The sequence below is a fragment of the Pelmatolapia mariae genome, linkage group LG5, assembly GCF_036321145.2.
Source record: "Pelmatolapia mariae isolate MD_Pm_ZW linkage group LG5, Pm_UMD_F_2, whole genome shotgun sequence".
In the NCBI taxonomy this organism is placed as follows: domain Eukaryota; kingdom Metazoa; phylum Chordata; class Actinopteri; order Cichliformes; family Cichlidae; genus Pelmatolapia; species Pelmatolapia mariae.
In genome coordinates this window covers 7,736,981-7,758,023 of record NC_086231.1, presented here as the reverse complement: position 1 = coordinate 7,758,023, position 21,043 = coordinate 7,736,981, and the positions used below count along the sequence as shown (strand labels likewise).

The 21,043-nt window shown below is 38.9% G+C and overlaps 1 protein-coding gene across 1 annotated transcript in view; it reads right to left on the bottom strand.

Moving 5' to 3' along the window:
* Positions 1 to 11,951, bottom strand: part of tafa3a (TAFA chemokine like family member 3a) — a 105,532-nt gene extending 93,581 nt beyond the window's left edge. Inside the window, exon 1 of the mRNA XM_063472840.1 lies at positions 11,287 to 11,951. The gene's annotated coding sequence lies outside the window, so the exon portion shown is untranslated. The remainder of the gene's footprint in view (positions 1 to 11,286) is intronic.
* Between the last annotated feature and the right edge of the window lie 9,092 nt (positions 11,952 to 21,043).

The window sequence follows — 21,043 nt, the reverse complement described above, 5'->3', positions numbered from 1 at the left end:
CATACAGGGTTTGGGAAAGTTGATTAAAGCTCAGAATGAACAGGTACAGTGAGTCAACACATTGTACGTCTTTAATTGTGTCTGCTGTGCATTCAAGACTGGACAATCTTCCAGGTTGAACTCGAGCTTGAAAATTTTGGCTCCTGGCACTCGAGTATGTAGATAATAAAGATATCTGACAGTAACTGATTGGCTCACAAGGCAAAAATGTCTCGGTTCAGGGCAAATATAGATTGTTACACATTTAGGAATGAAAAAGATAATAAACTCTTGCTTGCCCGAAGCCAATTCTTACTGTAGCTTTTCCATTTAATGAATAGAAAAAACACAGCCTTCTATGATTTTTGCAGTTCGTAATTGCCCAACTTTTCATCTTGTTTTAGCCTGCACTTTTTATGCTCCCTGGGACAAATGTTTAGTATATTGACCCCCTTGAACCTTCCCTTCTGCTGCAGACTGCTCTTTAAATTAGGCAAAGGATGGAAACATCACCCACACACTCAGCTGAATGAGGACCCAGCTTCATAGAAACTAAACAAGTGCAAGAGTTAGAAGATGGAAGCATGTGGGAAGGACAGAAAAAAAAGAGGTAAAAAATAAAAGTACATTGTCCACTTACACCAGTCTTGACTCCTGCTGAGTGAAGTGAATTTTTCCTTCAGATCTAAAGTCTTGTCCAACACAGTCTTTCCTCTTAACGGTCCAGTGGGGTGAAAGCACCCTTTGAACCTTTTTACAACGACTGCATGACATCACACCGTCTGAGAACACCTCTCCCACCCTGCGTGTCAGAGAGGGATGAGACGACATGCTGGATCGGCAGAGAAAGCAAGAGAACAGGAGCAAGAGAGCATTAGCCCTCTGGTCTCAACTGAGGCATCAATTAATGAGCAGCCTGGGAATGTGTCCATCCAGACACACTTTTCACCGAAGTGCCACAGGAGGCCATGGCAGGGCCACAGACGGCTGGGGGACGTGAATAATTGAGGTCCCTGTTTTAAATGTTTAAATAAATTAGGACCAGGGGAAGAGGTGTTAAGAGACGTACAAGTGGGAGAATGGGAATTACAGCAAAAATATCTCCATTACGTCTCTGATCGCGAAGCAGGAAGGTGTTCATTGTCAGGAGTAAAGCTTCCAAGTCACGTCACCAGTTGGGTGAAATAAGCGTATGTTACATATAACACAACTCTAGCTTTGCAAGTGTGGAGATCGAGTTTAATGCTTTGCTGCTTCATTTATCAACCAGGTGAAACAAATATATTCCTGGTCTTCTTTCTGCCCAAATCGAGCACATATGTGTGTCTTGGGGTGGGTACTGATCAGATGTGATACACAAATTTTATCTAACTCTGAGAGCTCATCAGCAGTGAGGTGACAAATAGTGAGTGGAGAGTTCTTTGAAGACCTAACGGGAGACCACACAGTACTAAAGGCTGACTACAACATCCTATCCCAGGAGGTTCTGTGCCTGAACGGCCTAGCAGATAGAGTCCTGAAAAATAAAATGAGAGCCATGTTTTCTTTCTTTATGCTGCCCATCGTCACATTTTCAGATCCATGAGGTAACCGCTAGAGGAATGTACCAATTGTGGGCCAATAGAGATACACTGATTAAAATATCAACTCGGCTTCATGACAGTGGTTAATAAATGGGTTTTGGTTGCAAAGCAAAAAAGTTAATAAAACATATGGCGGTTAGAAAGGGGTACTAAAACTCAGTAATATTTCCATATCTGAGGAAAATCTTTCTAATAATGTTCCTGTTGAACTGCTGCTCAGATTTTCTCCAATCTCACTCATTCATTGCAGATCTGGACAATTACTCATTGCAACTCATTAAACCACTTCATTTTCTTTGAGCTGCTTTAAAATTATTTTTTAAACACATAGTTTCTAAAAAGCTTTTTCTGGTGATAAATCGAAAATAAATCTAAATGACTATTAGCGTTACAGCCCTGTTGTTTTCTCTTATAACTGTATGTGCACAACATGCATCACGTATTTTTAGTGCCATATGGCCTATTTCAGTTCAGTGTTTATCAAACTGTACAAAGGCACAGTGTGTGACATTACAGCAGCTGATATTTTGTACCAGCCAGTTGTCAGCAGGACACAGAGAGTAAACAAAGCCCTAGTGATTGGCAGCCGTTCCACTCTACAGAATCCAGCAGAGATAGCTCAAATTGGATGCAAAAACTGCACACTTAGATTTCAATTTGTCTTGTGCATTGATTGTGATTTGTCTCCAGTATGTGAAGCTGGGGAGTAAACAGTGATCAAATTGATATGGTCCCATAGAGGCTATACGCATTTAGGGTGCTCTGGGCATGCACTGGTTTATGAGGCAGAACAGACAGACTGTCAGCCAAGGGATGACACAAGAGGTGGTATCAGGCTTGTTGGGTGTGGGCGGCTTCTTCTGAGCTGCCAGTGGACCACTGCTTCTCCTCTTTCATTTTCTCCTTCTCACCCTCTCTCTCTCTCTCCCACACCTATGTCCAAAGCCCAGGAGAAATTAGTCACCCCACACACTGCGGTGAAGCAGTTATTGTGTGTGCATGTGAATACGATAGTGTGTATTTGAAGGAAAGACAGAGTGCAAGGAGAGCGCACAGGGAGAGGAAATAAAATGCATTTTCAATCCATCCTTTATAATTCTGCCTTGTATTTGAAAATTGATACTGGTGTAGAAAAGGAACATCCATCTAAGCACGAGAACTGTATTGCAGGAAAGCGTCCATGTGCAGTACAGATACAAGAGTGGCCACAAGAGGAAAACGATAAGAGAATCTACAAGAGATAGAGTTGGTGCTGTGATAGACTGATGTACCCCGCCTCTCATCCAAAGTCAGCTGGGAAAGGCTCCAGCACCTCCTGTGATACAAAATTGAATAAGCGACTGAGAAAATGGGTGGATGAAATGAATGAACCTACAAGAGACCCTAAGCTTGAATCTTCACACAGACACAAAGGGTCTGGGCAGCATCGTGCTACTCTTTCTAAAATGGTACAAGGCCCATCATTACAAATTCTTGTATCCAGTTGAATCCCTTAAAAACAGGAATAAGATCAGTGATGTTTTTACTCGATTTAGATTTTGTGAGTTTTCTCAACATTTAATGTGATTTTTCGACAGGAAATGGAATCCACATGCAAACATGCTTAATTCTTGAATCTCAACAGAAGTGCGAACTTTAGAGTCAAGTTAGCGCACTGATTAACCAGCCTTTCTGGAAGTTTACTCTGTTCTTTTATGGCAGATTGGGGGTGTACACTTCAGAATAGTACTGCCCAAGAGATTCTCTGGCAGAACAAAGAACATAAGATTGTTTATGGATGCTCATAAATTCCCTTCCCTTTTTTTAATGCATATGATGGTTTGTTTACACTGTCACCAGGGTAAAACTAATTTCTATTTGATTTCTGATTTTACAGAGGGCTTCTCTAAATTTGCTACTGCTTCATACAGAACATTTATATTATATCCCCATTATTATTATTATTATTATTATTATTATTATGGCTGCCACTTAAGTTTAAAATCTTAAAATCATCAATCACAGATTCTGAATTCAACGCAAAATTCTTCTAATTGAGCATCTGTTTATCTACATAACAGCATGTATGTCTGAGGTCACATGGGCAGAGCCTTACGCTTTAAGAAAGTCATGTGTCGAAAAGATGCAGTGTTGTAGGAATTTATGTAACTAGCATGTGACGTCCTTCACAGTAGCAGTAATTACATTTCTGTAAAGAGATCAATTCATGTAACATTGCAACAGTGTCTCTTTCTGCCTGCCTGTCATCTCCACAGACCTTTTACAAACCAACAAGGTAACAAGCCACGGCATAGGCACTGTGAAAAACAGAAACATTTAATACAAATCTGTGAGCAAAAACTAGTGTACAGTAATATTTAACAACAGGGTATGTAGCCCTGAGATGATCAGAGATGTCAGTTACTTCATAGCAAGTGATGCCATGAATTTCATTTCATATTTTTATTTATTAATGCTTAAGGGTCCAGTCACACAGGCCTAGAGACCCGTGGGCGATAAGCTGTCAACAACCGCTGGCTTGAAAAAAATCAGTTGCAAAGAGGGAACTGCTACTTGTGATTGCTTTGGTCACCAGCAGATTGATGCAGTAGTCCATATTAGGGGTCCATATTAATAAGCTGTGCCTCACTCCTGCAGCCAACATGTTACTTGGAAGGCAAATGTTTTCTGTTTCTGGTTTGTGTCGCATATTTCAGAGTTTCATGACTATTGAAACTACTGATTAAATGGAGCCTACATTATTATACATAGTCTAATCTAAATTTTATTAGACTACAAGAGCTTGATTTGAAAAGAAACATATGTATTCTGTCATTTTCCTTAAAAAAGAAAAACATACAGAGGAAAAAAGTAAAGAAGTAACAATAATGAAGCATCAATAGCATCAAAGAAACAAACAAACAAATTATATGTTGAAAAAATGATTCAAACTGTAGCCAAATTAGAAAATAAAATCATTGGAAGATAAGGGGCTCAATTTTTGTACTTTTAAAGCTGAACCCTGAAAGCTCTGTCAAAACAAAAACAAAGAGTTTAGTCAAAGAATTGGGATGCCCACACATGCAGAGTTTGTAAAAATAATGAAGCAACAACACAATCTCAGAAATGTGGTAGCAGGTACCGATATTCAGGTCTTCAACAGTAAAATGAACCATTCGGTGCCAAATAGCACTGAACTTCAAATATTAAACTCTACAATGAAATATTCTTCCACACTGTCAAGATATTGTGTATGCAGCAGCTTCAGCTTTAACCTTATCAGATGAATAAAAAAGATGCTTGTCATTACCGCTTTGAGGATGAGGAAGCTGCAGTAAATGTGAAGGTTACATTAAAAGTTAGCTTTAAGTGAAGAGCTGATAAAGTATCTATTAAGCTCAGGTATTCAAACAATAGTGGGTGTACTTTCTCACAATTTTGTCATCCATGCCTTTACAATTTCTTCTAAATTCTAATTTCTTTAGTTAATGAAAACAGTTAATCATTGCTATATCATTTTAAAAACATTTTAAAAGTCTGGCTTTTACGTAACAGTTTTTACAGGTAATTGTTTTGTCTCCCACCACCTGGAGAAGCACTAATAAGCCCATCTGACCCCCCGCCTGACAATCCTGGCTCATGCTTCAAAACGTTCCCCATTTCCTCTCTCACACATACACAAGTCTGCTTCATTCATTAGTCATCGGTTACCCAAATGCAACTGAAAGGCGAAATTGCAAAAGAATAATTAAAAATGAAATGTGAAGTAAGTATTTATTGTTCACGTACATAACTGACTGAAAGAGGAGGCGTGTTTGAATAGATGAAAGAGGAACATGAACTGGAGTTACCTCTGAGCTAATTCTGTCATAGTGCAAAGAAAACACAAGTACCCACATTTCATTTTGTTCATTACACCAAGGTTTGGCTGCTGGCTTCTGCACAATACATTTAAGGGCATTCTGAAAATAGAAGCCTGCTTTGAAGAAGTCCTCACCTCTTCCACTGTTGGGCTCTCATCATGGAAAAACCTGACCAGACTTCATGTCAGGTCACAAAATCGCATTTTTACATAATGAGGGGTAGGAAAACCAGAGCAGGAACCAGTGAAACTTTCAATTTTGGAAAAGAAAGCCTAAATCAGCCTTCCCGCATGATGCGCATGTAGAGACCTTTGCCATTAATTTTCTCTTTTTTTGAGTCTGATTTCTTTAATCTTAATAACAACAGGGTTGCCATGATCCTGCTCTCTCACCAAAAAAATAAAACAAAAATAACAAGCCAGAAACGACACCCTATAATTGCAATTTTTACCCAGATTGTAGTCTAATAATTACAGGCATGATTTGGAGCTTGACAGTAACACCATACAAAATATGAGAGGAAAAAAACATACTGCTATGGACCCTCAGGCACCACAAGAGTCTGCCAAGAGAAAAGAGTCTGCCAACAAAAAAATGATAGCACCCTTTCTCCCCTAGGGACCACAATTTAGGATTTGGGTTTCTCAAATCTGCAATTCCCCAACCTTTTCACTAGGTGGATGGTTGAAGGCTTGGAGAATTTAGTTTTTTTGTTGCTGTACTCAGGAGGACATTAATGAGATGTAGGCACAATGGCAGAATACTGTGAGCAAGAGCTGCCAAAATCTGCCTAACAACAGAAGAGCCGTCAAAAAGGAGGAATAAAGGAGAGTGAAAGAAAGGATTGTTGGTAGAAAAGTCTGATGCCCGGCAAAGCTGAAAACCACCTCCATGGAAGAGTGAATTTCTCTTCTGAGGCTCTGATCCATTCAAACCTAATTGTCCTCAGTGTCTTCAAGACTTTGAGAGTCAGCTGGAGAATTACCCAGGCAGAGTCATGTATTACCTCTGCTCTATACTGAGCGTCTTCACTGAGTGGACAGAACCATTGGGTCTTAGAAAATCCATGTACAACAAGCTGTCAGGAGACTGCGCCGGTTCCATGTTGAAAGAATTCATTTAAAAGTGTCATACGTAAGTAATTAACACCAGGAGTTTTCAACTTGACCAGATGAATGTGAGAGGGGATAAAGATGATCAAACAAGGTATGAAAACTCTCCAAAAACTGTAACAGTTAAGTGAACAAGGTGCAAAAATCTAAACTGTTAGTTGTCTCAAAAGCTTCATTGTCAGCTTCAACAAATCATAAACAGTACATGTGTTTTACTCAAATACATCTTGAGATTTGCAGCTAAATTATCCAAAAAGTTTGTTTGCCCTAGAACAGTCCTGTAAAAACAATTGAGAGGTGCACCGCCCCCCCTTTTTCTTTTTCCCCTGTTGTTGTTGTTGTGGGGGTTTTTTGTTTTTTTTGTTGTTTGTTTGTTTCCCTTTTCCTGTTTTGGTATTATCTGTCTTTGTGATCTGTGGGGATTGTTGTTTTGTGGTTATCCATAAAATAATAAGAATGCTATGTATGATAATTGAAAAACTACAAATAAAGTGTTTAAAAAAAATTATCCAAAAAGTACCTCTACTTGATGTTTCCCTTTGTTTTAATGATATAAAGATGGGACACCACAGCTGGGGGTGACTAAAGCTATAACAGAGCTCTCCCAACAGTGTAAGGCTGTTCCAATACTGGGCCATCCTGACTGTTTCAGTGCTCTGGACCTTTAGCAGCAGCATATGTGAAGAATCAGGCAGCACAGACAGACTTTATAGCCACGGCATCATCTGACAAAATCACCAAATTACCTATGAGCTAAAGATTAGCTCTGCTGCGCTGTGATTTCAGCTTTATGGGTAAAATGACCACTTAGAAACAGCAGTATGTCACTCACTGAACAGTACAGAAAGAGTATTGCCACTCTCAGAGCAGAAATTTTGCAGTGGAGAAAGAACTCAAATCACAAAGCGGTAATATACAGTACTGTAGATTAGGACTTTAATTAATAGTTTCAATTGTATTAAATATTTAAAAAGGCATTCAACTGTGAAAATGCGTATTTAATTCTTTAAAGAATGTCTCTCTCTGGATCGGTACAGAATGCAAAACTGAGTTTCAATGAGAAAAAATGTCCACCTGCTATACCCTATACAAAGTCTTATGTGGCATAACTGCACGTCACTGAAGAAGTGAATGATTTAACCTACCAAAATTAAGAAACATACGCTATATGAACAAAAGTACTAACCTACCTGCTCAGCCATAGATACCCACATAACGAAGCTCCTGGCACACAGTTTTTGTGCTGATGTTAATGACAGGGGAGGTGGGAAACTCTGTAGTTATCTTATAGAGGAAAGAATCACTGTTGTTTGTCACAGCAGAGCTCTTTCAGGGTGTCGAACTTTTGTTCTGTAAAACTTTGTGGATACAATACAATTTTCAAATGATTCAAACCTGCATTGGTTTTTTAAGAAGTAACCAAACATGATTCCTTTCTAACTTTTTAATAACAACTGTCTATACATTTTTCTCAAGGTGCTATTCTAGCTACAAAGAAATAATAACATGAAGTCAAGCATGATGGTTCCTGCTGTGAGTGAGAGGGATGAAAGGCACCCAAGCTGACATGGTGCAGATTTTTGTTTAATAGTTATGAACAAAAAATGTATCCAAATCGTGAAATTGAATACCTAGATGTATCCAGACAGAAAGCAGTGATGCCAAAAAAAAAATCTATCAAATGATTCAATCTCAAAGTTTAAAAAATTTGTTTAAACAGATGACAAGATCTAGCTTTTCCAAGACTGTCAGGTGAACCTTATGAGTGTCTCCACTTCAGTCATGTATACTGAACAAACAACAGAGGGAGCTGATATAATGCAATGACCTCACAACACACACAACACAATTTTAATCAAGCAGTAGGCGATGCTGAAGCCTGTACACACAAGCACGATGTGCCCCCACACACACACCATTCATATAAATGCTCCGGAAAACACCCACTTTTTTTACAAACACTGCTACACTTCAACTGCACACACACGCGTGCTCTCTTGCTCCCCGTCTCCCTTTCTCACACACACCCACAGCCAAACATGCACACAGCAAATCAGCATGAATAAATAAGAGATGGAGTTGTGCTCACAGCCTAATCTCTCAGGGAAAAAAAAAAAAACAAAAAAAAAAACAGCTCGCCACACATCAGCCCAGGCGAGTGAGTGGGACACTGCTGGCTTCCAGAAAACCAATTTGTTAGTTTATCGTCTTGGTGTTTAGTCTGTGGTTACAGTTCATTTCAGCCAGCCCATCCCAGGCATGCGCCTTTAAATGGCATCTATAAAACATGGGATGTGCTGTCCTCTTGTCCTCCTCCTCCACTGTACATGACAGAGCTGCATGCAAGCGTCACAATGCTGCATTTCGTTCGCTATGGTGGGGCTTTGAATTTCCCTTTAAACACCCGATGGATTCACCCCAGCAGCTCGAGCTGGCGCTTTGAGAGGTGGAACAAACTGTGCTTTCTAAACACATTAGCCTATGAACACCGCTGAGCACCGGATCTTGAGGTGCTGAAATCGGGTGTAATCATGTAGATAGATGGCTGACTTTTTATTGTTCCGCTAAACCAAATCTGCAGGGCTGGTGGTGAATAGAGAATGTCTGAAATGATGCAATACCCCAGATTTTATGGTTAAGTCGTGGTGCTGCTCTGCAATGCTCTCGGTGTCAAAGCACTGGGCTGTCAAATGTATATGTAACTTGCACATGCGGACATGCTTGGCATGCTCAAACATCAGGAAATGCAAAAAGATAGAAGATGTGCAGTACAAACAGGCAATCTTAATTGTACAACTATACAACACATGTACGAGGTGAAAAAACAATACAATGCTTGTATTATTTTGTCTCATGCCTGCAAACACAATCCGCACTCTTCTATTATGCCCTATTGATCTGACAGAGTGAGCAGGAAGCTGGCAGAGAACACAAATACTGCCTGGGGTAGCTCCTTAAAACTAGACACAAGCCTCTTATCCATGGTGTTCTCTTCCTCTGGAAATCACCTGGTGGCTCATGCATATCAAGTACTCTCTCCAAGCCTCAGTCTATACTCTGCCTTTTTCAGGCACTGTTGTTTGTTGCAATGTCTGTCTAATGGTAGCTTTACAGAAATTGCAAGCTAATCTGTCTTACCTGTACAAGCTACTTATTTGGCATTACTAAAGTGTGTTTTGTCGCATACCAACGGCCCGTTTTTGTTTCACCACTTGTTAGAGTACTCTGTGCAGATGTGAAGTAAGCCAATGCTATGGTGAACGTGACTTCATAACAAATCCCCACTTTTTTTTCTTCATCTTCTCCTTCTTTCTTTTTTACAACTACCACTGCAGAACGAGCAAATCTTTTTTCTTCCAAGTTTCCAGTTTACTGTCAAATACAGTGGAACTGTCACAGGGATCCCATCTCCCTTAATCCCACGGTGGCCTTTGCTCTGCCTGTCAGCATTACCAGCCAATAACGCTGCACAATAAAACCCTCCAGAACAACAGTGGGCCGCAGGCAGCTTCAAGGGCTACTGACGGCGATCTATAAAACAATATAATGGGTTGCCTGTCAGCGAGTGTGAAAGGGAAGATCTACACCTCCTCTGACTCTCTGAGGGGACTTCAATTAATCACAGCAGAATTGTATCACCCCGCAATAGGAGTGTAAGGTTATTACCATCCCCATATTCTGCAGGATGAAATGCGATGATAGCACTAATTGAGGGGAAGAAAAAAAAAGCTGACCACACAACACTTGTCAAGAGGATGAAGGGCAAATGAAAGAACGAGGTGAACAAGTAGATAGACTGAGGTGGATTTAAAAAAAAAAAAAGGAGAGCGTATGAAACAAATTAGGAGAGGGAGAGTGGAAAGTCAAGGCTGCAAGAAAGGAATATATTCACAGTGGCGGGCAGGCATAATAATAAATATCTACAGTCTGCGTGCAACAGCTGACACCAAACACATGAGCCAGTTCTCATTAGGGACTCCTTCTGCGTGTTTGCAATATAATACAATGAGATAACACCACTGTACTTTGCTGAAGTCACAAACAAGCTGTTTATAGCTGGAGCTGCTTTTCTCTTATGTCGGGGTTAAAGGGAAGCACACTTGCACCTGCTGTGAATTCAGCTCTACATTTAACTTTGCACTGCAGGGAGCAACGTTTATGTTTTAGAGTTACCTTTGCCAAGGTACCAGTGATGTGGAATATGGAGATTTGGGGGTCCCGGATAGATAGATAGATAGATAGATAGATAGACACACAGACATCACTGACTTAAAACAGAAGCATGTTGCTTGCATGCATTTCCACATAGAAGGGAGTTCCTTTCGTGCCTTTGTGCACATGGGCAGATCTCTCAGAGGGGAAACTTTTTTGTCCAATCGGAACTGTCAGTGATGGATTCATGTTGATGCCCACATCTAATATTCACTGAATCTTGAGAACATAAAGTTGAACATTTGCCAGCCTGCGGCTACACCTGTACGCCACCTAAAGTCATGAGTTTCCAGTAGCCCATTGCTGCCTGATGATTTGTAAAAAGCTATTTATCATAGCGGAAAGAATGGATAGTTTTATCAATGAGCCTAGTCAATCGTAGATTTTGCTGTCATTTCACAGTCGCACATGAGTTGTTAAGCATTAGAAATTCAGAATATTAATTGCAATCATATAGAGAGAGATAGATAGATATACATATGGATATATAAATATACATATATAGTATCCACTTCCACAAATAGGAATAACAAATTATAAACTCTAATTCCAACCTACCTGCCGTTGTTCTTTCAGTTAATCCCGGGAAATGTCCCTTTCATTTATTCTCCATTGCCAGCCACAAAAAAACGGAAGCCTCTTCTTTAGGCAAATGGCATTTCCTTGTCGCTACAAGACGCCCTGGACAACACATAACCTAAAACACTGGTCTAATGTTAAGCTCTCCAGATGCACAATCCCTGAGAGAAATGAGTCTAAAGTGGGGCTGCCGGCTACTTGGAGGCGGTGGACTTGAAAGTCTATAAAAGTTACTGGTCCTCCGCCTCTGACTCACAACTTCCCATCCGCCAGAGCTCCACGGCAGCTGGACAACACGCCGGACCGTCACTCATACTTTCTGAATTCAAGGATGCAGTGGATTTTTACAATCCCCCTTCAACATACTGGTTGCAGATGGGTGTTTGGCAACGTTTTCTCGCAGTTGGAGAAATGGATCTGAGCTGTCCGAGTGATGAGAGAGCAGCCGGTTTCATCACAGCGCGTGCGGAGGCTCCTGATGCAGCGCTGGTGTTTTAGCGCCATCCAGCGGTTCTGTTGGATCGTAGTCTCCGGTGGCGACGGGGAGGACCTTTATCAGAAAGCTTCAGACGTTGGTAACTGGATGGTCGTGCCCTCTTGAATGCAGCAGTAGCGAGCAAACTACAGCAATAAAATCAAAACTGAATCAGATAAGTCACTAATTACGCCAGTGCCACTTGCAGCCATTTGTTTGCAGCTTTTTATGCTGATTGGTTTATTTAAGATGTTTTATCGAAAGGATGTTTTTATAGTAAGGCATATTTCATATTGAGACACAACCAAATCTAAGAGGCCAGTTTATCATGCCGCATGATTTTAGAAGAAGCGCTTTGAGCTATTTTCGGTCAGTGGGTGGACCCAAGAAAAGATTTAGGGACTGTGTGAAAATTTTTTGAAGTGAAGAAGTACTACATATATTTTAATACTTTTATTTTAATACAGACTCTCCGGCATCGTTCATATTTAAAAATAAGATCGCACCCTATTCAGTTATGAAGAAATGGCAATAAGCTCCCTAACATCTTATAAACAGTGGTGCCAGTAGGCCTCAATGATGGCAATTTAAGCACTCGATACTTTTATTAATGAAAACTTTGAACAATTTATTATTTATCCACTTTTCGTGCTTCCATGAGTTTCAGAGCTGTGAGCAAATTAATGTTAAAAAATAGGAAAATTAAATTCTCCTCCTTTAAGGTCTGATGTTGTCCTGCGATGTCACCTGACTTTCTTTCTTATGTTCTTCCTTTTATTCTTTAAAAAAAGAGGGTGAAAAGGCTACTAAAATCTTCATTAGAGCCACTAAATGCAAGTGAACACAAAAAAGGAAGACAGCTGTGTGCTGAAGGGTTTTTCACACCTCTGTGAAACACATGAACACCATCTTTTGTTGTAACCAAGAAGATTTCTTCTTTCTAAAAAAGACCAAAATAGAATCAGATGATAAGAACAAGATGAAGAGCCTCCTCAGTTCTCACAAAAAAGACTCCCCTCTTACCAAAACCCCTTCCCTTACCCTATCCAAACACACCACCCACACATACAATTTGTGTGAACGAGCCACTCTGAAGAACTTCAGCGTTATGACATGAATTAGGCTCGTGAATACTCATCGAGTTTACGATAACACATTTTTGTGTCTTTGACATTCAGCTTCCACTCTCCCCATGCATTACTGTCCAGGCTACAAAAGCCTCCCCTCCTTTAATTTCATTATCATCTCTCCATTTCTCAAGCATGCTCTTTCGTCTGACCCCCCTGAATGGCAAGAATGGGTGGAATAATCAATACCAACCTTTGAAATAGCCTGTAGGAGATGGGATGCAAGCATTTGGACTTGTATTTGATTGATTTTGGACCGCCCTCCGAGAGTGTTATCATCATGAAGCCAAAGCCATCTACTTCACAGAAAACTCCATAAACACCAGTGCAAAAGCACACTTGTGCAAGTAAAATCAAAGGGCACTACACACAAAAACCCATGAATAGTGTACAAGAAAAATGTCATACCATTATCACCGCTGAGCTATAAAATTCAACGCAGCTAGTGTATGTAGACCAGAGACAGGCTTCGCATCGCTTCATAACTGACTATAAATAGAGGAGCTGTTATTTTGATTCTGTGTGCGTCATTTATATCATATAATTTCTAAAGTCATCAAGTTTCTTTCCTCCTCAAGCTGCGTTTCTCACACACATTGAAGGAGGAGATGGCCTCATTAATCTTCTATGCATTGTATAGACCTATCCTGTCACACCTCTGCCACTGTGGTTTGTGACACCACTTCGCTCATTAAATCATATGACAGGATGAGGTCAGCCGGGAGGTAAGGTGTCTCAAGCTGTGTGAGAGCAGATAAAGCCAGCAGTGTGAGCCTTTGTTAGGGAGCTCTACAACAAATGTACTGTAGGTGGGAGCTGAGGTGATTCATGAGGTAAATTCCAGTTAGTGAGAATTTGGCATCAAAATCTAATAACAGTCTCTGGTTTTGTCTCTTTGAGGTCAAAACACAGGGAGAAACGGATATCTGCTGCACTTGAGCTGTCATGTGATTTGCAACCTCTCTAAGGAAGTCTGACTACCTTTTTAGGTCTTGTTACTGTAGGTGGCACCTTGCATAACCCCAATCATCCCATGCTTGTCATGCTGCGATTATTTTCAGATGTGGAGGCTTCGTGGTTCGACACTGATTGTGGTGGTTCGGCTTAAAATAAAAGCAACCTGCGGGGAACAGTGCAAGCACTCTGCCTGAACCCTCGCTCTCTTTCGGCACGAAAGTGTGTTTGAAGACAGTGAGATGTCTACCAAAAAATTGCAAGGGAAAAAATAGGAGGCATTACGGCCTCGGGAATGGAGCTCTCCATCAATAATGCAGCGGAAGCAGCAGTTAATGCCCCCTTTAATTCAACAGGTCTGCAGACAACGACACAGTTATTCTTCCTCAAGTGCTGATGCTCGATGAGCGGCAGCTACCTTAGGCTTTATGGCTTTGTGTGGTTTCACTGCCAGGTCTTTCCCCTGACCTCAATCGCAATTGTTGAGCCTTTGATGGGTTTTCATCAGTGGCTCCTGCTAATGGAGTTTCCAACTTCACTAACTCTCTCAGATCCCGATAGTGCACTGCTGCAACAACAAAGGAATAATGTCCACATAAAGTCAAAATATATGGGCTCAATTTAAAGTGAACAGTGAGTGTACACCTTTTAGAAACAAAAACAGGGCAGTGTCAGATCACAGTGTTACACAGCTTTATCGTCTAGGTCAGTTCTGAAAGAAGCAAAGCTATCTTGTAGATGGCAAGTGTATCAAAAGTCTTTTGCTTTGAGGTTTTGGCTTTTTAGAGATTACCGAAACTTTACTGAGCAAAAATTAATTGCAGGCTGGTTTTTAACTACTTCAAAGAGAAGTGAAAGCAGCACATTTATAAACTCTGACTCAAGCTTTTTTTCTCTCAGGAAATTCAGATTCTTTCCTTATAGGGGTGTCATTATGTCCATTTCTACTTCAGTGTTTTTGTTATTGGAAACTGCTAGAGTAGCTTTGCCGCATTCACAGTTTTTTTTCACCCATTTCATACTGTCTGATTTAATGTCTGAAATGTGCCATTCCCTCCATCCTTTCTTTAAACTTTATTCTCAATGGCTGCCCTCGAAGCACAAGCTTTAACCACAGGTAGGTGAGGGTGCTGTGTGCATGACCATATTAGGGATATTTGCCCCGACGGTCATCACATAGAGCCAAGAATAGAAAAACTGCTTGACTAGAAGCATTGAGCAGTGCAGCCTGAGCTTCAGGCTTATAGTGATTACTTAGCACATCATCATATGCTGGCCTTAAAATTTGCTGCTTATAAATGAAAGTATTGCGTTCAAAATCATCCTTATATGAAGCGTTTAGTATTACGGACAAATGTTTATACACTTCAAAAGTACCTGTTCTGCTGAAAAACATATTGTATGAGAAGATTCGATTTTTTTTAACCTGTAAAATCTCTTTTTCAAGAGTGTCCTGGCCAATGAGAACAGCAGTACAATCAGAAGTTGCATCCAAGTCATTTAAAAGTCATTTATTCCTTAAATTCAATATGTGACAGACCAGTTCCTTGAGTTTTAGTTGTAGCTGCTGATTGCAGGAGGCAGGAGCTTCAAATTTAAACACAATTTTTCCAAAATCAGTTTGAACTTTTGGGAGAGACCGAATGAATTAAATCTGGTACCTGAGACAATAACCTTTTTGATTAACTTAATATCTGAATGTAAGACTGTAAATAAGATGAGACCAAACCAAAAATAGCTTCAAAAAACGAATACACCAGTGGTTTCAGTCTATGACATAAGAACGCAGACCACCCAAACCACAAGATACTTATAAATTTGATACTTTGAAATTTGTAATGAATCTCATTGGTCCATGATAGACAGAATCCAATATATATTACAATTTTGAGGACACATGAATATAAATCACAACAACATAATCAAGTACAGACATAAAAGTGGAAACAACATTTCTCGTTTTTTGCCTCAAAGGACAAAAAGGACTTTATTTTAAAGTTTAAAAAAAGATTAATGTTTATGTACTGGAAATACTCAGCAACAGAAACTACAAACAACTCACAAGAATCTGAAACAGGTTAACTGCATTTATGTAATCATTAGTTTTTATTAATCTCTGGCTCTCTTCCACAGCGTTTCTTTGACTTGTCTTCCTCACTTCACCCCAACCAGTCACAGCAGATGGCTGCTCCTCCCTGAGCCTGGTTCTGCTGGAAGTTTCTTCCTGTTAAAAGGGACTATTGTATTGTATTATTATCGTCTCTGTTTTTGTACGATCTCTACCTTACAATATAAGTGCCTTGGGGCAACTGTTGTTGGGAACTGGTGCTGTATAAATAAACTTTAACTGAATTGAATTTCAAGTGCATCAGGTACCATTTAACATAAAAGCATAGTTTGTAAAGTAGCTAGGGAGAAGCAGAAGTACAGTATTCTTCAGAAATTATACGAAGGAGGAGGTAAAAGTATAAAAAATGGAAAATTTTTACTAAATTTAGCTGTCAAATAAAGCTGCACTAAAACAAAATGTAAAAGAAAATTAAAATATTATTACACTTTAAAATTTACATAGGAATATTATATTGAAGTCGTAATTTTAGTCTTCCCTCCTCTTCCTGTGATACGGACGAGTGAGCCAGTGCCTGAGTAAAATAAGCAGGCGTATTTCCCTTCAGTTCCTCCTTATTCAAACCAAGACATTAGACAAGACGAGATGAAAACCTTGCTTAAATCAAAATTTTGCAGTGTTGATCTGATTGAAAAGCATTTATTTTGCATTGTCACACAATGAAATATGAACCTTAGATGTCTAATATTTCTTAGTCTTGTTTTGTGTCCTGATAATCTGCATATCAACTGTTTACTTTCACCAGAGTTTTAAAATGGGGCCAGTGTCTGCACTATCACCACATACACACTCGAAGGCAAGCACTCAGAAAGCTAGAGTAATCATGGAGAGAAATTCTCCCGTCATTTCACTGCTTCCGTTGGATTCTGAGCAGTCTGCCTCAGCGGCCTCTGTCAGAGAAATAGTGGGTCATTCATCAGGAGAGAGATTAAATCTTCATCCACTGCTACTGGATGTTGGAAGTACTTTATCTTTGGAAGAGAAAATAAAAGTAGAGAAAAAAATCCATCCTTTGAGGCAAACAAAATTGTTTAATTTCCTTTTATCACTCGCCAGCATCTGCTGGTGTGGACAGTTTGCACCTAAACAGCTGCTGTTGAAAAAGCAAGTCCAAAAAGTGATAAACAGATGATATGCTAACATACATATATAGGTTTGTATCAGTCAGTCAGTTATAACATGCAAGGCATAAACATTCTGAACTGTTTTAGAGGCTAATAAACACAACAAATGAAAATTTCCTGTTTACCTCTTAGACATCGCCATATTCCTATGCCAGCTAAGCTGAATTCGTATGGTAGTTCTTTAGCTCCATCTGTTGGAGGACTTATCACGGTGTAAGCATCACTCTATATCTACTAAAGTTTGTTTTAAAAGCGCTTACAGCAAAAGTATTTGGCTCATTTAAGAAGACCACAGAGAAGATTCATGGATGTAGTGATGGAGGACATGCAAAGGGTTGGTGTGACAGAACAGGATGCAAAGGATAAGGTGACATGGAGGCAGGTGATCCGCTATAGAGACCCTGAAAAGGTTGCAAGAAAAAGAAGACAAGAATTTGTTTATTTTATTCAAGTTGTAACTTCTACCAAGATAATAGCATAAAAAAATAAAACTAGTCAGCATTCCTACATAATTTGGCTATTTGAGGAGAACACTTTCTATATTTAGCCTACAGGTGCTTCTACTTTGACACTGCAGCATATTCAAGTCATCATAGGCTCTCAATATAACATGTTAATTTAAACTGTAAAGTATAGCCCCAAGTCCAATTAAATTGCTAAGTAAAAAAAATGTAAATAAAACAGAATGCAAATTTCACAAATGGATATTTTATTCACAATAGAACACAGAAAACATATCAAATGTTTACACTTAGAAAATGTACAATTTAAGATAAATATTATTTCATTTTGAATTTAATGGCAGTGACACCTCTAAAAAGTTGGGACAGAGCCATGCTTACCACTGTGTTGCATCCCCTCTCCTTTTAACAACAGTCTGGGGTCTGAGGGGCCTGAGCTGATGGACTGTAATGAGTTGGATGTTGTCCCATTTTTGTCTGATACAAGATCCTAGCTGCTCAATAGTCCTGGGTCATCTCTGTCGTAGTTTTCATTTTATAATGTGACAAATGTTTTCAGTTGGAGAAATGTCTGAACTGCAGTGCAGTACCCCAGCTCTTCAACTTCAAAGCCATGCTGTTTAACAAGTGCATGCAGATGTGATCTGGATGAGAGCACATGTTGCTCTAAAATCTCTATATGCCTGTCAGCATTGATTGTGCCTTTCCAGATGTGAAAGTTGACGGTTCCATAAGCACTAATGCATGTCTATACCATCAGAGATGTAAGCTTTTTACCTGAGCAAGCCCAATGGTTCCTCTGCTTGCATTCATGTTTGCAAAAAGAAGTTCAGGTTTCGATTCGTCTGAACACAGTTTTGCATTTCATGTATTTCAAATTATTGAAATATATATATAAATATAAATTATTTTAAATGAGCTTTGACCCAGAGACAATTTATGGATCATATTTGGCTTATTGTTTGGATGAGCCTTAACCTGGATTTATGGATGAGCTGTGTCCATAAACAAGGATTTCTGGAAGAGTTCCTGAGCCCCTGCAGTGATTCCCATGACATAATCGTGCTGGTTTTTATTACAGTACCGCCTGAACACACAAAGATCACAGGGATCATTTATTGATCTTCAACCTTGCCTTACGCACAGAGATTTCTCCAGATTCTCAGAAACTTTTGATGATATTATGTAAAGTAAATGTTAAGATATTCCAAGTCTTCAAAATTTTATGATGAAGAATGTTATTCTGAAAGTGTTCCAAAGTTTGTAGATGCAGGTGAACCTTGGCCCATCTTTCCTTTTGAGTAAGCATGGGCAGAGCTTCTCTAATATGCTTTTTTCCCCCTACCCAGTCAGTTATTGATCAAATGAACGTGATTAGTTGCAAACTGTTTCTCCACTTGCTTCTTTTTTAGTATCGCTTATTTTTCCAGTCTTCTGTTGTCTCCATCCAACTTTTTGAGATGTGTTACTGCTCTCAAATTCAAACTGAGTTAATATATTTCAGGAAATGTGTTACATATTTAAACTTAGACATTTTACTGTTTTTTATGTTCTATTCTGAATAAAATACGGGTTTATGAGGTTTGAAAATCATTCAATTCTCCTATTATCTATATTTCACACAGTGTCGCCTTTTTTTTTAAAATGGGCTTGTCATGTTTTTTTGAGTTCCTCTGGAATTTTGGGGTTTATGTTATTAAATTCCTTCTGTTCTGTTCACCCTTGTTCTAGTAATCTAAATTTCTAATTATTGTCAGGTTGAGTTTGCTTTTTTCCTTTTTAATTCTAGTGGGTTAACTCTTCTGATGGAATTTAGTCTTTATTTACTGGTTATTCTAGTGATGAGTTTCAGTTTTGCATTCCTCTGTTTTGGGTTACGGCTTCACTTTTTATTAATAGTTTCTTTTATCTACCTCAATACTTCTCTTTCTCTCTCTGTCTCATCTTTCTGTTAGTGCCTGATTCACTGTCTCTGTCATGTCTAATGAGAGTCTTCTTATTTCTAGTTAGTATCTGTTGTTTGCTTAATTTTAAAGTTGTCTTTCTCTCATAATTTGTTTCAGTTTGACTTCTTTGTGATTGTCCTGATGGTTTCCCCTGCCTGTGTCTGGACTATATATACACTGTGCATATATAGTCCATTTTTCCCAGTGTCCTTTGTCAATGCATCAGTTATGTTCCCCTCTCATGCAGCTCAACTCTATACTGTGATTTGTTTGTTACTTCCTTGTTTGTTTAGTTTCTTTTCATTGTTTGTTTGTTTGTTTTTTCTGTTTGTATTTTGGCCGGTTTCAGTGTAATTCATAGACTTTGTATTTGGGACACTGGGACTTTCTTTTCACTCATGGTTCAGCTTTCATTTGCTGCAAATAACATGTTGCACTAGTGTACACAGCCTGGTGAAGAAACAAAAAGGCACATATGAGAACTTGGAATAAGCTGTGTGTGTGTGTTTCAGAACAAAGTTACAAAGTCGGTAAAACAGGACTGAAGCTGACAACTAAAATTGGTTAATGGATGTTTTGCTTACCTGGAAAAAGTGATTTGTAAGAGTGAAAACAATCAGTAGTGCAGCATTTAAATTAGCCTCTGTCCTAGAGCACTATTAGCTGAAAGATAAACGGTGGCCTCAATAATTATGTAACTCAATTATGATGCTCCTCATCTACGATGAGTGCTGCCATTCTTTGAAATTTGGCCCACAATAAGGACTCTTGTCTGTTGCTAAGCTCCAGCTGCTTTGTGTTCTGCTTTACCATTACAAAGTAACAGATAATTATTTATTAGCGCCTTCTTGATCAATTTTAAGCAATTATTTAGAACAACATGTCGATTGCCAAACTAATAGAAATCCGGTGTTTGCCATCCTCTACATTTTTTTTAGCTTTTCTAATGTAATCACCCTCCTCGAATCAGTAGAGTCCAGTCCTTTGCAAGAAATTTTTAACGTGTCACTATGAAAAAAACAGAGCATAAGAGAGCATCTTTCTTGCTATCATTTGTAATTAAATATTAAAATATTAAAAATACAATTTTATTTATTATAGTTTATTCTAAATAGGCTTGACAGTCAAAGTTAAACAGCTTTAACTGTTTGAAGCTGTTTAGTTTTAAGCAACAGTTTTTAAAGGACTTAAAAACTGTTGCTGATACCAAAGAATGATGAATAATGAAGAATTCATGTGTTTGATTTTATACCTGTTCAACTAAAAAGACTTAATTGGTTTCAAAGTTTAAATAAACAATGATACCAAAGCATATATATACTGTAAGTAATGTACAATAATGACAATGTAATTACTAATATAAGTTATTAGTAATTATATTAGTAACTAATATAGTAATTAGTATTACATAACTTACAACATAAGTTATGTAAAGAATATATGTTGATTTTATACAGTATTCACTGTATATGTACATAATCCTGCATATCTCCCAGTGTTTCCACGTGGTCGACAGCAATA